Source organism: Gymnoscopelus braueri (genome assembly GCF_963280865.1).
Source record: "Gymnoscopelus braueri genome assembly, chromosome: 2".
NCBI classification, from domain to species: Eukaryota; Metazoa; Chordata; class Actinopteri; order Myctophiformes; family Myctophidae; genus Gymnoscopelus; species Gymnoscopelus braueri.
In genome coordinates this window covers 63,095,503-63,107,402 of record NC_137604.1, presented here as the reverse complement: position 1 = coordinate 63,107,402, position 11,900 = coordinate 63,095,503, and positions in this window count along the sequence as shown.

Genomic DNA, 11,900 nt, shown 5'->3' with positions numbered 1-11,900 from the left:
AAAACACACTGATATGGACTCATTCCTTCTCTCTACATCAAGCTATAGAGTATCATAATATGATACAAATGCTAATGACCATTAAAGAATGTTTCCACTTTAGGGTAGTTATAATGTGCTGTTCCACTGAGCATAATAATGCATTATGACCAGCAGTTATAATACGTTATAAATGTGGTTATACATGATTATAAACATTTATAACAAGCATTATAATGCCTTAAAAGGCCATTATAATGCCTTATAAATGAGCTTATAAAGCATTATAGAGGCGACCTTCATAGAAAGTGTTACCGAATAATATTTATTTTTGGATATTGGCCTGGGGCCGCATTGACTGACGGTGAGGGCCGCATGCGGCCCGCGGGCCACCAGTTGCCCATCCCTGACATAGATGGTGTCATATCCTCTTAGGGCGGATTCAAACTATGGTCCCGGGTGCGCACCGGACCACATGGCAGATGTTGTGGTAGTGTGAACGTAGCGTACCGTTCCCCGTAACGCATCACCGTACCATACCCGAAACCACCTCGGGAGGTAGTCTCGGGTCCGATTGCTGCGGACTCGGGAACGTAACGTGGCAGTGTGAATCCATCCATACCAAGAGAAGGAAGTGGACTGCTAATCATATATAATTTATATATTTTTATAATGCCGCATTATTTTAGCTGGGTTATACCTTCTCATAGTTCTACTTGAATGTTGACAAGAAATAATAATCCCGCTAGTGTTTGAGTAGCGCGAGCCGTGGAAAAACATAAACAAAAATCACACCCAGTGTTATTTAGAAACAACAGTGGTCATCACAGTGATGGATGCTCACTTAAAAAAAAATGAATTTTGCGTGGTGTTATTTATAGGTTATTATTTCATCATGCGTCTCGCTAGCCAATCAAAGCAGAGGGTCTGAATAGAGTCAGCCAATCACGGTACGGCGAAAAGGGTGTGAATAGAGTCAGCCAATCACAGTACAGGGAAAGACGAATTCCCAACCCCACTTATAGGAGCGGCTACACCGCTCAAAAAACACATGTGTAGTGAACGTGTATATAAGGATAAATATACCAAGGACTAGTCCGTGACGTCACTGCTAAAATACCAAGGATGCATCAGTGACGTCACGATCATATTGCTAATAACAGAGACGCGAGAGACGACGTTACATTTTGAGGTTTCAAAGACCAACGCACACACTGCTTTGGTTGTGTATTGTTTTTGAGCGGTGTAGCCGCTCCTATAAGTGGAGTTGGGAATTCGTCTTTCCCTGTACTGTGATTGGCTGACTCTATTCACACCCTTTTCGCCGTACCGTGATTGGCTGACTCTATTTAGACCCTTTGCTTTGATTGGCTAGCGAGATGCATGATGAAATAATAACCTATAAATAGCCACGCACTTCAAAAAATCTTTTTTTTTAAGTGAGCTTCCATTACTGTGATGACCACTGTTGTTTCTAAATAACACCGCTCACTTCACACTGGGTGTGATTTTTCTGTTATTATTATAACTCAAGACAACGTCAGGAACACAGTCAAACTTTATTATTCACTCTAAACTCTGGCAAGTGACTCTTCTGTGAATGACATTCTCTATCTCCCAAAGCCCCATAGTCAACAGCGCCCCCATGAGGCACATATTCACCATTACTGCTAAATGAAATGTACTCGAGTACGGAAGAATTTTGGCCAATGTGAATGCTGCCTAGCCCTGGTTCATAGCGTTAGTGAGTTCCCTCTAACGCCCTGGAAGACCCAGGGCTCTGCGCTTGTACAAGGAATTCCACTGCCCTGTGAGTGCTCCAACAGTAGTGAATATAAACAAAACCATTTCGCTACTCACCGAAGCAAAGGCTGTTTTGTGTTGTTGAAAGTCTATTCTCGGAGGTGGGAAGCCTCTCAGCACCCCACCTACTCTGTAAAATACACTTTTTGGGCAGAAAATAAAATATGTCAGCGAGACGGAAATTATTTTTATTTACTCCACAGTGCCCTCTACAGATTTTGGTTAATGGTAAGTTCAAATCCTCCAGATCAGTCTCACCAAAATAAGCAGTAATCACAAAAACACTAAATAAACAATAATAAGCAAATAAACAATAATAAGCAATAACAATAATAAACAATAATGAGCAAATAACAAAATAAGCAATAATGCGAAATAATAAACAATAAACAAAATAAACCAGAAGGCTGGCGATGAGCCTGAGTGTGTGGACCAATGAGTCAGAAAATAATACTTTAACCCATATAAGGGCCTGAGCTCGGCTGAGCCACGCTGTCCCACGGCCGTTTAGGAACGGGGGGGGGAGGGGAACCTCCGAGAGTGGAGCGTCAGTGTGGAAGAGTTCGTGATATGTGGGTAATTCAAAAGCAGCAAAGCAGCAGCAGGTATCACGGTGCCTGAAACGATAAACTGCCGTGTCATTCTACCACTTTATAATACTAATATTCATTAAGACAGGAGCAGAGAGACAGACAGCAACGTACCGCTATGCAGCAAAGGCGGAAGCCACGATGGCCCGCTTGCAGCGGCGGACACCGGTAAACTGTAGTAATAATAAAGGCCATGATTATTATAGTGCCTGCCTGACATCGAATTAACTTGTTATACTGCGGAGAAGGAGGACCACCAACATACCAGTTGTGCAGCGTGAAGCAACACGCATGCCCGGCGCAAAACACCAACCAGCTGGGTAGACACACCGGGGCTACAAAGACACAAACGGTCATGGTCAAGTTCAAGACCATGCCCTACGCAGCATAAAACAATAGCATAAACAGCAAGACGGAGAGACATACCTGCGCTGATGCGCGATGCAGACACAGACGAGCCCAACCTGAGCTGAAGGTGGACTAGTATGGAGACAGACAGACAGCTAACTGGGTTTGGAGGTGCGTTGCTTTAATACTGTTGCCCATCAGCCCACTAATGAGTGGGCGGAGGATGGGAACGTGGGCAGCGTGGGAACCCACGCCCATCCTGCCCACGCCCATCCTGCTACAATCCTATTGTAGCCCCCACAGTCAAATTAGCCTGAACCGGCATGCAACAGACCTGCCAATCGGGCTCAGCCCTATTGGCATGACTGGTAACACATCGGACTGGCGAGTGGGAGCCTCGGGTTCAATCCCAGCTCACTGCGTTCCACTACAATCATTGTAGCCCCCACAGTCAAAATAGCCAGTACCGGCGTGCAACAGACCTGCCAATCGGGCTCAGCCCTATTGGCATGACTGGTAACACGTCGGACTGGCGAGTGGGAGCCTCGGGTTCAATCCCAGCTCACTGCGTTCCACTACAATCTGGCGTAGTCGGCAGGACGAGGAGCGTAATATCCTCGCGTGAGGGACATGAAGGACGTTGTGTACGGTGGTCCACGGCGTGAAATGTGAAGCGCGAGGACGCGCTCCAAAGATCGGGGGGGTGATTGTAGCCCCCACAGTCAAATTAGCCTGAACCGGCGTGCAACAGACCTGCCAATCGGGCTCACAGATTGTAGTGGAACGCAGTGAGCTGGGATTGAACCCGAGGCTCCCACTCGCCAGTCCGACGTGTTACTTACCAGTCATGCCAATAGGGCTCAGAACCAGTCCCTCTTACGAAAAGAGGGCAGAGTGCGCAAGAGGTTATGTAGAGTTCGATTGAAGCGCTCACACTGTCCGTTCCCAGCCGGGTGATACGGGGTAGTGCAAGACTTTTGAATGCCGTACAGATTACCGAGCTGTTGGATGAGCAATGCGTCAAAGTTTCGGCACTGGTCAGAATGAATGCGGCCAGGGACCCCCAGTTTGTAAAACCATTCATTGACCAGAACCTGGGCAACAGTTGATGCCCGTTGATCGCTAGTGGGAATGGCCAGTGTATATTTACTGAAGACATCCGTTATGACCAAGACGTTCTCCAACCCCGTCCGGGAAGGTTCCAAGATGGTAAAGTCGACGGCCACAATCTCATTGGGCCGGGAAGCCAGTAAGTGACCCATGTAACTTCGTGCAGGCGGTCCTTTGCCACCTGACACCGCTCGCATTCCAGGCACCAGCGGCCCACATCAGCGGACATACCGGGCCAATAGCACCGCTGACGCACCAACTCTTTGGTGCGCTCGACTCCCTGATGCCCATGTTCCTGATGTAACTGGGTCAAGACATTGTCCTTCAGGACAATAGGCAGGACCAATTGGAATGACTCTGCCCCTCCATCCGGGCGGAAAACCCTACGATAGAGCACACCTTCCTTCTCAACCAAGCGGTCCATTGACCAAGCAGCGTTAACGCTGTCTTTGACAGCTGTTTACGCTCTGTAGGATTTGGATGTGTTCCCTGCCTCCAGTACCCGAGAACCTCTTGAATGACCGCGTCCCCCGTCTGTAAAGTCTGCAAGTCAGACAAGCTATGGCCTGGCAGTGCTGTGATGGTGGCTTGAGTAGCCAGAGCTATTTGCTCCGGTGGCTCAGCCAGTTGCAGCACCGTTGGAAGGGCTGTCCCAGGAACCAACCCCTGCAGTGCCGTAGGCCCTAATGGATGTTGTCGAGAAAGCGCGTCAGCATTTCGGTTACTTTTGCCCGAGCGGTACTTAAGCTCGAAGTCGAATCGCGCCAATTCACTGGCCCAGCGCTGCTCCACCGCGCCCAGTTTGGCCGAAGACAGGTGAGCAAGTGGATTGTTGTCGGTATAAGCGAGGCACCGTTGTCCCAGTAAGTATTCGCGGAATTTCTCGGTCATAGCCCACTTGAGCGCCACAAACTCCAACTTCATAGAACTGTAGTTGGACATGTTACGCTCAGTGGGACGGAGACCACGGCTGGCAAAAGCCACGGGCGCACCTTGCCTCCCTGCTCCTGAGAAAGGACGGCGCCCAACCCGCTATGGCTGGCGTCCACCTCCAGAATGAAGGGTAAGGAGAAGTCGGCGTAAGCAAGGACAGGGGCGGATGTAAGAGTCTTCTTCAAAGCGTCAAAGCTCAGCTGGCACTGCTCGGACCAGAAGGAATGAAAGTCTCTTTCTGATGTTCTAAGGGAGGCCCTCTTAGACTTCGTCCCCGCCAGCTGAGCTACCAGTGCATGTAGGGGGGCCGCCATTTTGGCAAACCCCTCCACAAAACGGCGATAGTAGCTGGCGAAGCCCAAGAATGAACGTAACTCTGATACTGTGGCCGGCTGACGCCAGTCAGCGACAGCCTCGATTTTACTGGGATCTGTGGCGACTCCCTTGCTAGAAATGACATGGCCTAAGTAATGAATTTCCTTTTGGAAGAAAGCACACTTCGCCAGCTTCGCTTTTAAGCCCTCCCGCTGCAGCCGGCCAAGAACGATTTCCATCCGTTCTAAGTGCTGGGCTACAGTGGAAGAAAATATGACAATGTCATCAAGGTAGAGGAGTAAGGTCTGACATTGTTGGTCCCCGAACAAGCGCTCTATCAGCCGCTGAAAAGTCCCAGGAGCGTTGCAGAGCCCAAATGGCATTCGGTTCCACTCGAAGAGGCCAAATGGGGTGCAAAACGTGGTCTTAGCCCGGTCCTTCTCAGCGACTGGAACCTGGTTATACCCGCTAGCTAGATCCATGGCCGAAAACCAACGAGCTCCGGACAGAGAGTCCAGGGACTCCTCGATACGAGGCAAAGGGAATGCGTCCCTCCTAGTCTTGGCATTCAGCCCCCGGTAGTCCACACACATGCGTAGGCTACCGTCTTTCTTCTTTACCAGTACTATGGGGGACGCATAAGGACTGCTACTCTCTCTGATGATATGGTTCTCCAGTAACTGGTTGATGTGGGCCTTTGCTACCTCATATTCAGAGGGGGGTATGCGCCGGTACCGATGGCGAACAGGAGCCTCGTCAAGAAGGGGGATCTCGTGGGAGATCAGGTCGGTGCAACCCAAATCCCCCTCGTGAGTAGAGAACACTCCACTGTACTTCCGAAGCAGGGCCCTGGCCGGACCTTGGTCTTCGCTCGACAGGGCACCCAAATCAAGCGCCTCAATCTGTTCTGGTATGGAAGTCGACGCGGTTGTAGAAGAGATGGTAGCGGTAACTGAGCCAACCTCTGTGACACCTGAAGGCAAGGTGACTACCTGAGTGCTACTCAAATGGCCCAAGATAGTCTGTGGATAAAGTAATACATCTATAGTCCCTACATTGACTACGGGGACGTAGACCGTGCCTCGAGTCACTCTAAGCAGGGCTGGAGAGGCCAACAAGCCAACCGGTAGGCCCGACTCAGGGGGCTCAAAGAGAACAGAGGTGGGAGATTCCTGCTCTATACACGTTGCCGCAACCAGCTTCATCATGCCCCCAGGGATGCGCCATGCGTTCTTACCACGAACCTTAACCCTTCCCAGGCCAATACAGACCATGTTTTAAAGAGCGCTGCCCATGCTGGCCAAAAAGCTCCCGATAGCGCCGAACCAGGACATTCATCCCCAGAACCCCCGGCGACTGAGAAGTAAGAGTGGTGGGGGGATCTTTAACGATTAACACCCCACACTTTGGCACCGACTTCCCAAAAAGCTCCACGTCGAGCTCTATGTAACCCACGTAGGGAATAGGAAAGCCATTAGCTGCGCTCAACTGCAACCAGTGGCAAGACCGAAGACGATCCTGCCCCCAGGGTTCGAAATGCTGCAGGAAGAAGGACTCAGTCATTGTAGACACCATGGACCCAGTGTCGATCAAGCAAGAAACAGTTACACCACCCATACAAACATCCAAATGTGGGCAAGAGGACATCAGGCTTGATATCAGGCCTGCATTCGTAAGAACTCCCGAGCCGGTAGGGTCCCCACCCGAACTGTGGCTCTGCAGCTCGGTGGGTATCAGTTTTCCGTCGGTGCACGAGGGTGCGACGGCCTGCCCCCACCTGAAGGTGGAAAGGCAGTAGGGGGAGGTGGAGGATAGGGGGGAAACCATTGGGCATCGCATTCCCTGGCGAAGTGGCCGGGCTGCTGACACTTCCTACAGAACACCGGGCCACCACGAGGTGGTCGACTAGGCTGTTGAGTGCTGTGTAGGAGTGACACTGTCTGTGTGAGCTGGTTTAACTGCTCCTGTTGTTTTTTAAGCATCTCCTTTAACTCTGTAAACTCTGAGCGCTGAGGCGAGTTACTGCCTGCTGGGCGCGCCCCACCATGAACCGCGTACTGAGTGCCATGTGCCGAAGGAACGGAATAGCTACGACCCCTCGCACCCCCTGGCATACCCTCCCTTTCCCACCGAATCGCTTCCTCTCAAACTGCCAACAAGGTACTGGTTGGACTACGACGTACCAATTGTTTTAGTTCCCGTCTAAGGGAGCTGTCCAAGACATGTTCAGTGAACTGATCTCGTAACAAGGCCTCGCTATTAAACATGCCAGCCGGTGCACGCTGTCTGACTCTCTCCATTAGGCTCATGAGAGCGAGAGAGAATTCCTGCAGTGTCTCTCCGTCTTGCTGTTTTCTGCAGAAGAATGCCTCCTGTAAAGCTACGTAGGACTGTGAACACCCATATAGGTCTTTTAGAATGCCAATGATTTGGTTGGGATCCTCCCTCTCCGCAGCAGGGCGATATTTTATCTCCTCTCGTGCCTCTCCCTCCAGGTGATCAAATAAGAAAAAAGCTTGGTCTATGGCCGAGAGATAGCGAGCACACATACAAGCCTGTGCTTCTTCCACCCATTCGTTTATACTTACACCCGACTTGCCACCAAAATATGGGCACTTTCTATCTCGCGGCACAAAGACCAACCTTTCTGGTGCAATAGCACTGGCACCACCCAACGGGGGTGCAGGAGGAGGTGGGACTGACACGTCAGAGGGAACTATACTAGTACCTGGCTGTGTATCTCTCTGCTCCTGTCTTAATGAACAATTATCTGCCCTTAGCTGAGCCACTAGCTCCCTGAGCTCCTGCAGTTCAGCCTCCATAGCAGGGACAGACAATTTCCACACTTACAACCAAATTGAAAACACGACCCAGGTCCTGAAGTGGAAACCAGGGAGCCCTGTTTAGGCGACCAATGGGTCCTCTCACGTCCACTGATACCCACTGCTGCTTTGCTTTGCCTTAAACACAAAAGAAACACAAGTTAACAACAAAAGAAATTCACTGCAACACGACCTCTCCCGCACATACAGTTCGTTTTTTTTAAACAGAAAACCACTAGCTAGTGAACACAGTGAAAAATACAAAAATAAAACTAAACACGTCTCTGCCTTTAATCTGTACGTCCTGCCGACCCACGCCAATTTGTAGCAGGGCGGTATGCATTAATATATAATATAGCCAACTACGCCACCTGGGGAGTTGCACCCCAGGAAATATTATTCTTCTTATTCTTCTTATTATTATTATATGTAAACCAACCACCTGAACATATATTGCTCCTTACACAAGTTCGTTGTACGAGAATTATAAAAGGCAGAAACAGTGTTTAGACTAAGTACAAAAAGCTTTATTATAATTCACAGGGATCATCATTAATAAAAGTGGCAAAACAATTAATAGCTAAAAACAATGGAGCAATGCACTAAATAATAAAACCGAGGTGCCGATAGGGCCAATGCTGGGGGGTAAGGGGGAGGAGGAGCAGGCCGACCGACCCAGAGGAAGGGCACCCCAATATGGCACACTCACAGCACACAAGTTCACGCTAAAAGCACAGCAAAGGGGGGGGGATTACCACAACCCAACTGGGCGGCCGCCACCTGCTCCAACACACCAAGGGGTCCCCAGCAACAGGCCTGCAAGACAGGAAATAGGCTTTTAGGCAGTGTCGGACAAATAGATTAACTCAACATTTGGCTTGGGTTAGGTGATATATCTATAATGTATATATATATATATTATATCTTATATATATATATATATATATATATATATATATATATATATATATATATATATCTGCTGTTCGGCCGGAACCAGCTAAATCCAAAATGGTAATTGTTCAGGAAATGAAAAACAAAATATCAATTTTTCAGAAAATGAAGAAAACCTTACATTTTAAAAACAAAGCAATACTGCCTCATCAAACTTGGTATTGTGACTTTATATATTATCAGATACTTGCATGTGTCATTATATTATCACCACTTTACCCAAATCCAGTGCAAGTGGAGTTAGGAGGTTTTGTCCATCATTGATAAGAACAGCTGGCAATGGATCTCAAAGCTCACAACACATCACAACGCATTGTGAGCTTGGAGATCAGCTATTTATGGTGAGCGCCATCCTCATATACTATAGATCAAGCTGAATTCTGTACTTAAACAACTTTTATTTTAACATGCATTGTAAACAACCATGGATCTAACTGTTACCACTGTTGTTCTTCTACAGTTGAGTGCAACAAACAATTCTGCCTCAATACTCAATCATGTATTTAACAAAAGCGATCATGGCACACCAACAATAAATAAATGGCATATAAATACAAAATACATTCATGAAAAATAGAATCTGTCAAATCTGTAGCCTACTGCACTAACAATAACAACCACAGTTGAATTTACCTATCATATACCTATCAACATTTTATTATCACACTGTTCTGTGTTGTGTGTTGCGTGTGTGTGTGGTGGGTGTTTCTTAGTGCTTTAGATTGTCATAAAAGCTGTGAAAGTCTTTTGGCATGATCTCCTTGAGCTCTTGGAGATGTTTGAAACAAACTCCTGCACACACTCATTCTCTGTCCATTAACATTTAAAAAGAAAACACGAGCAGATGACCTTTGTCAAGACACCCTTCTCCTCTTTACTGGGGTGACATAAGGGGGCGGCCATAGCTGAGTGGTTAGTGAGCCCGCCTAGGGAACCAGGCTGGCCCTGGTTGCCCCAGGTTCGATTCCAGGCTATCCCAGCATATGCGCCGATGATATGAAATTTGTCCCTGAGCAAGACTCTTAACCCCAATTGCTCACAGGTTCTCATTGGAAACAAGACCGCAAGGACTTTCATGAACGACCTGTTAAAAGGAATTATCCTTATCCTTACATCTATCAAACCTTGCACATACATTCTCTTCTCTTCCCAGTTTATGTTCTCCCAAAAGCATTAAAAAATCTTCTCCCTGTCTGCCTCATACAGAGCAGAGCTTCTCGAGAGCCTGAGAGGAGGGGGGAGTTGTTTGTTTTTGACGGACAGTTTGAGGGTCCAATGGAGTCAGAGGCGCTTTTTAATACTTTTCATATGTTATTATTTAAAAAAAAATCACACCCTGTGTGAAGTGGGCGGTGTCTTGCTAGCTAATCACAATACTGAATGGAGTCGATCAATCATGTACAAAGGATAAATACATTTATTGAAACACTCTTTATGATGGACAAAACCATAACTTGAAAAAAACCAAATTTTGGTTTTTTTCAAGTTATGGTTGCTTATATAGGGCTATGCACATGTGTCATGTGACACTGGCCAATCACAGTCCTGAATAGGCTGTGATTGGCCAATCACAGCGCTGGATAATTCTACTAATTTCCTGGGCCCAGATCACAGCGCAGGAAAATGTACATTTTTTCAAATCTCACTTATAGGGGCGGTTTCACCGCCCAAAAATTACACAGATGTGTAATTTCAATAGCGTTGATTTATGAAAAAAAAAAAAAAACTGAAAATGGAGTTAGCTGGTCCCGGCTGGACACTGACGATATATATATATATATATATATATATATATATATATATATATATATGATAATAGGATGCCGTCAGTCGGCCTAGTCTCACCAAAATAAGCAGTAATCACAAAAACACTAAATAAACAATAATAAGCAATAACAATAATAAACAATAATGAGCAAATAACAAAATAAGCAATAATGCGAAATAATAAACAATAAAAAAAATAAACCAGAAGGCTGGCGATGAGCCTGAGTGTGTGGACCAATGAGTCAGAAAATAATACTTTAACCCATATAAGGGCCTGAGCTCGGCTGAGCCACGCTGTCCCACGGCCGTTTAGGAACGGGGGGGAGGGGAACCTCCGAGAGTGGAGCGTCAGTGTGGAAGAGTTCGTGATATGTGGGTAATTCAAAAGCAGCAAAGCAGCAGCAGGTATCACGGTGCCTGAAACGATAAACTGCCGTGTCATTCTACCACTTTATAATACTAATATTCATTAAGACAGGAGCAGAGAGACAGACAGCAACGTACCGCTATGCAGCAAAGACGGAAGCCACGATGGCCCGCTTGCAGCGGCGGACACCGGTAGAATAAACTGTAGTAATAATAAAGGCCATGATTATTATAGTGCCTGCCTGACATCGAATTAACTTGTTAGTTGTTATACTGCGGAGAAGGAGGACCACCAACATACCAGTTATGCAGCGTGAAGCAACACGCATGCCCGGCGCAAAACACCAACCAGCTGGGTAGACACACCGGGGCTACAAAGACACAAACGGTCATGGTCAAGTTCAAGACCATGCCCTACGCAGCATAAAACAATAGCATAAACAGGAAGACGGAGAGACATACCTGCGCTGATGCGCGATGCAGACACAGACGAGCCCAACCTAAGCTGAAGGTGGACTAGTATGGAGACAGACAGACAGCTAACTGGGTTTGGAGGTGCGTTGCTTTAATACTGTTGCCTATCAGCCCACTAATGAGTGGGCGGAGGATGGGAACGTGGGCAGGGTGGGAACCCACGCCCATCCTGCCCACGCCCATCCTGCTACATCAGCAAACATCAGGCTATGAGGTTGAATAAGGCAAGGCGAGTTTATTTGTACAGCACACTTCACAACAACACAATTGTTTTACACAACATTTTTCGACAAAGTGTAAAATAAAGAGAGTATAAGCAAAGAATGAGATCAAATAAAACTGATACAAATCTATAAAGTTGCATTGCAGCACAACACTTATTTTTTTTAAACTCAGTAGGCAGCGGCAATCAGAAAAGTCTTCAGCAGACTCTATTTAT